Genomic DNA, 6,043 nt, shown 5'->3' on the forward strand with positions numbered 1-6,043 from the left:
ACAGCACGCCAGCCCCTCTTTTCCTTTCGTAGTTTGCTCAAATTCATGTTCATTGTGTCAATGAATTATTTAACCATCTCTTTTTCCAATGAGTCCTCTCTTCTCATTTGGTGGCCAAAATATTTGAAATGCGGGGAGTAAACTCAGCTACGTAATTGTGTACATTCAATAAATGAGAGTTAAAACAATTTGAGTTAATGCAGTATGCAAATCTCATCTCTATCTTCCTATGAAATCTACAACAAATCTTTTTGTAGCTTCACAATGGATCCTATAATTATTCAGGGGCCTTAAGACCATTTTTATTCCTTAAAACCCTCCAAAACAATCATCCTGCCTTTCTAATACTAATCCTTGTGAAAGCTTCCAAACTGTTATCTTCCACCAATACATTATTCTAGATCATAAATTTTAGTGCATCAAGTCATTTACTCAATTAAAGTGGGAACTTTTTGAACGGTCAGCGATTTTCTTGCTCTAATCTGCAACATAAAATGGAAATCTGGCTCACTTACTGAGCCATGTGTGACTAAAGGGGGTTTTCCCCTCATTACTTGTACCAAATGCAATTCTGCTCAGATGGGTTTTAAAAAAGAAAAAAAACCCTTAGGATTCTGCATGAATAAAAAAAATTCTCTCTCCATTGATAGTTTCTCTACAATGGCTGCTTTTCTTTCCCTCAAGTGTTCATTATATAAAAATTCTAGGAATTTCTTAATTCATTTGAATGTTGAAATACACAATGAATTGCCAGACACAGTATTTTAATGAAGTATTCCAGTTCCAAAAATTCTGTCAAGTGGAGATATATATATATATATATATATATATATATATATATATATATATATATATAAAGATGAGCTGATCTGAAAACAATGCTTCTAAATTTTATATTTAAAATATTTAAAGTTCACCTTTCTACACCTGTGGCACTCAAGAGAATTTTCATAAAGCCATATAATATTGAAAACAGAATTATTTAAAGTTATTAAATATACATAGGCTGGTTCCCTGTTCATCTGCAATATAATTTATGTGTCCTGTGAAAGGTGAAATATTGGAATAGCATGATGAGCACATCACATTTTCCACTGCACAGTATCTTACAAGCATTATTTCTTAGATTACATTACACTTTTCTCAGCCTCAAACCATTTATTTCAAAAATAATGCTGACCTCTCTTAAAGTTAATATTTCAAATAAAAGGCAAACAATTATCTCCTATAACAGCATGTTGAGCTTCATGCATCTTTATATTTTCAAGGTCAACAGTCAATTATTCATGAGTAAACTGTCTGAAATCTAAAGTAACATTTGTTCTTTCTCACATTTTCAAAATCTTTTCATGTTAATCAAAGGTGATAACTAGTTGTGGCAGAACGCAATTAATCATAAATAATTATTACATTGCTAGAAAGCTGTTGAGGCTAGGGCAAATGGCTTGTCCAAGATTTGGACACATAGGAAAAACTAGGACTGAGCCACAAAATATAAATTATTCATTTGATATCAAGAGTTCTTTCATACAGAATCACCTTTCCCAAACCTTCGCAGCCAACCAGCACTCTAAGCACAGAAGACCAACAATTCATTAATTGTAAAATCTATCTCAATTTAGCCGTAGACACCTTATCTAAAACAGTGAGATTTCCTCCCAGTCTCTCTAAGCTAGAGACTTTTTTAAAGGTCCCTCTTTCAAATAATTCTCCAGCAACTCTAATTTTTGTGCTATAATCCTCAACATCGCTTCTCATACCTTATAGATGGGGAAAATATAAAGAAAAACAGTGACCTCCACCCACTCATTCTTGAGACGCCCAAAGTCTCCAGAAGATAAATCTAGCAGGTGCATGAATTTATTTATTTAATCAATTTATTAGCCAGCCCATTGATGACATACTTATTTTTACTTTTTTAGCATTAGTGGAATCACACAGAAACTAGTTCCAAAGTAAATCACAGATATTAAGAGACAATCCATAAATAGACAGACATTGATGGGTCCAACCACAAGAAACTACTTCAAGTTGGCATGAGTAAAGCCTCAAATTATTGGTAACTTATTTTTTTCAATAGAATTTTTTTTGTAAGAAATCCCAACCTTAAAATAGCAGGAATGGTCTAAATTTGCTGATAATTCAATAATGCCAGCAAATGTGGGTTTTTTCCCCTGTAATCCTGAGGTAAGCAGGGATCATCTTAACTGAATTTTCTGCATAAATATTACTGAAAATATTACTGATAACTCATCTTGAGCTTCTGAAGAAGAGGTAATATCTGGAAATTTCCCTTTATTTTCACAACTAACCAGCTCAGATGTCCACACCAGAACACACCTGTCAATCAGTCACCTAACTCCTGCATTCCCAATCATTTCTATGTGAGGTGATTATTGCTGAGGGAGGGGGGAGGAAACACACCACCTCTCGCTAAAATCAAGAAAGCATTTCTATAGTCTCACACAACATCTTCTAATAAGTCCACAATTGGGCAAGTGAATAAAACTGGCCAGTGAAGAGGCCCTTTTCTGCATGTAATCAACTGTACATTTTCTTGTGCAGACTCCATCACTTTTGCCACACCCCTAGTGAGCCTCCCTCTTTTGCAACAGAGGCTGGGGAGGATTAAGAAGAAATGTATACTTGGCATCACCATCTTTCCAAAGAAACTTTTACACTTTGGAAAGCTTCATTGCTGACCTCAATCAGTGTCAAGCAAGTGGGCAGCCGCAGATATCACAGCTGGTTCAGAACTCAATTCCATAGCGTCATATTCTTTTATTCTTAAAACATGCCCAAACCCTGGAACAACATCATCCCGTGCACACACAAGGAGGGAAAAATGCTGAGCACAAATAACTGAAACCCAAACCCACAGATTTAATTAGATACATTTATTAAAAGGCAACACATTAAGCATTTATGCTGGGGAAATGAAAACATCTCCCTCCTCTCTGCATATTTACTTTTTTTTTTTTAAAGAGAAGATCCTCCCGACTCATTTTCCCAAAGTGTCTTGCTGAGCAAAACCATTCCACACAGAAAAACTCCTTTTAACAGTTTTTGGCACCCATCGCTTATGCCTATACAGTATACAGATTTTTTCACCGTGACACCATCAGTTTGCTGGATCCAACAGGCTATACACACAGACACAAACACACCCCACATACCCGCTGGGGATGAATCACGGCTCCATCGGGGGGAGGGAAGCGAGGGGGACACACTCGGTGGGGCTCCCCATAGGTAACAACAAGTCAAACTTCTCTTTCCCACCACCACCACCAGCTCCCTCTCTGCCCCTGAGCCAAGCACCCGCAGAAGCTTCCTTAGGCATCTGCTTTGCAAAGGGTGGATGGAGGGAAAGGGGGCGCTGGTGGGGGGCAGTTCAAGCACACACAAACTCGGGAGCCCATCCCCACGAGCGCTTCAACTTTCTCCTCTGCAAAAGCCCGTCTCCGTCCCACCTTCGCCTTTGAAGGATGCCCTAAAGGGAGCACTCAACCCCCCTCGGCCGAAAGCCAAGCCTGTCCGGCACCGCTTTGGTCACCTTTTTTTTTTTTTTTTTTGCAGCCACCGAGCACCGTCCCCGACCGCCCTCCGCTCCTCCGGCTTCACCGATACTGGGGTCGCCTCCTCCGAAACCCGCAGGCGGTCAGCATTTCTCCCGCACCAGCGCGCAGGATACCCTGCCGAGCTGAGGATGTCGCTGAGCCCTCGAGCATTGATTGGAGGAAGCCGGAGAGGATCCGCCCACTCCGGTTGGTTCTCCAGACTGTCACTCCGGCGGCCGCTCCCGTTTTTGCAAGGGCGCTGTGAGGAGCTGAGCTTGCGCCGCCGCCGCCGCTCCAGATCTTTCCCTTCCACCCCCGTACACGCATGCATTGCATTCCTCGGTGCCCACGTGACCCGCCTAATTGCTCTCTGTTGTACAGCTGGGCTGCGCGTAGTAAGGCTGCTGCAGCTATCTTATCCACTATTGAGTCAGGTCCAGGTTGTCCTGGTTAGTTTCTCTTTCTCTCAGCAAAGAAGGCTGCTTCCCCTTACCTCCCCCCAAAAAACCTGTGCAAATCCCTCCATTGGCGCTGACGACAACTTTGGCAGTTTCACCTCGTTTTCCACAACTTTGTGTGGAAAAGCATTAATTCCAATGGAAGCGGCCTGGGGCATCCCTTCCCTGAGACGCTGCTCAGTCCGCCTTCTTACACAGGTGGTGCGCTAAATTTGAGTGTTTAAGCAGCTATGTTGGCTTAGACCACAACCCAACTGTGTTATTTATACAGAGCTTTAAAAGTTTTCTGACAGCATTTTTTCCCAGTGATGCTTTCAGTCCTAGATAGCGAGGGTAGTCTCCCTAGATACTTAAGGGACTGTATTTTTCTGAGAGGAATAGAAGCAAGCAAGAGTTTTGTGCCTTAAAAGTTGCTGAACGGGAGGTGTGGGGGGTTTTGGGGGGTTTTTTCTTACAAGAATTGCTATTTGGTAAAAGGCTCAACAATAATCAAGATAATTTACTGTGTAATTCTAGAGTAGTACCAACAGGTAGCTGGGCAGTATATAAATTTAATAAATGAGCTCTGGACTATAGAAATAAATCAACATTAGACTCAGGCCACAAGCCAGTTATTCAATTATGTTTTTTGTCGCAGTCCATGGATCGGCAGCCAAAATGCAGACATGACTTGGATGCTGTATTTGATTGTGCAAAATAGTATTCACCGATCCAAAAAGCAGGCCCTGCACTTGTGGGAATTATGCTGAGATGATGATATAAATAACAATATATGAGTTTGGTCTAGTCTAGTGATTTAAAGCATCAGGTTAGAAATGATGAGACAGTATTCTCCTCCCATCCCAGATATGAGAGCCGGCTGGTGACTTTGGACCAATCACTCTCAGCCCAACTCACCTCACAGGGTTGTTGTTCTGAATAAAATGGGAAGAAATATTAGTATGTTCACCGCCTTAATTTATTTATACAGTAATAAATCTGGGTTAAAATTCTAATAAATAAAAATAAAGAGCATTGTCATCTTTTCCCCCACTTCATAAATAGGGTCCTTTAAAAATTGATAATATGAAGTTTATGGTTCCACATTGTTGCATCTAGAAGCTAAGTAAGCTGCATCATTTAAAGCATTATGGCATTTAAATTTATATACCGCTTCATGGTGCTTTACAACCAGTAATGGGCAGCCAAAATTTTTACTGCCACACTGTGGGTGTGACTGGGAAGGTGTGGCTTGCCGGCCATGTGATCATGTGGGAGTGGCTTGAATGATCATCATCGTTCAAGTGAACTGTTAAGTCCTCGACGTACAACCTTACCAGTGTCGCTCACTGGGGTGACAATTTGCTTCGCGTTTCCCGTGCTCTCCTTCCTGTGTCACCACCACCACCCCGCTTCAAGCTTCAAGCTGGGTAGCTAGGCGAACGGGTGCTGCCAGAAGCATAAATGCTGCCAGAGCCGCTTCCACCCACACCTTCTGCTTGCACTTCAGGCGGGAGGTGGCCATCTGAGGCTGGAGGGGAGCCGGGCAGGAGAGAGGGAAGCTCATCCGAGGCCAGGAAGGAGGAAAGAGGAAAAAAGCAAGGAGTGCAGACGCAGTAGCAGGAGAAAAAGGAGAGCCGAGCTGAGACCAGTAATCCAGGAAGTGACAGCCACCAATCAGCTGGAGCTGCGCATGCATCTTCATTTCTGCTGGTGGAATTGCGTTCCACCCTGTCCTGTCTGCTGCCCACCCCTGTTTACAGCCCTCTCTAAGCGGTTTACAGAGAGTAAGCATATTTCCCCCAACAATCTCGGTCCGTATTTTACCGATCTTTGAAGGCTGAGTCAACCTTGAGCCTACTGAGATTTGATCTGTCAAACTGCTGGTAGCCGGTGATCAGCTGAAGTAGCTTGAAGTACTGCACTCTAACCACTGCGCCACTGAGGCTCTTGAATTTTGAATTTCCTTATACCACAGGCCAATTGTACAAGGCCCTCATAAAACTATTTTTTTAAAACAAAACCTTCTTTTGTTCCCAAGAAAATATC

The 6,043-nt window shown here is 41.9% G+C and overlaps 1 protein-coding gene across 3 annotated transcripts in view; it reads right to left on the reverse strand.

Moving 5' to 3' along the window:
• Window positions 1-3,684, reverse strand: part of ARHGEF10 (Rho guanine nucleotide exchange factor 10) — a 115,083-nt gene extending 111,399 nt beyond the window's left edge. For 2 of the 3 annotated variants that reach the window (XM_070732897.1, XM_070732894.1), the window contains exon 1: window positions 3,554-3,682. The gene's annotated coding sequence lies outside the window, so the exon portion shown is untranslated. Of the gene's footprint in view, window positions 1-3,553 lie in introns of all 3 variants that reach the window. The other variant, XM_070732898.1, reaches the window with a different exon arrangement.
• Between the last annotated feature and the right edge of the window lie 2,359 nt (window positions 3,685-6,043).

Source organism: Erythrolamprus reginae, chromosome 1, assembly GCF_031021105.1.
Source record: "Erythrolamprus reginae isolate rEryReg1 chromosome 1, rEryReg1.hap1, whole genome shotgun sequence".
Classification (NCBI taxonomy): Eukaryota; Metazoa; Chordata; class Lepidosauria; order Squamata; family Dipsadidae; genus Erythrolamprus; species Erythrolamprus reginae.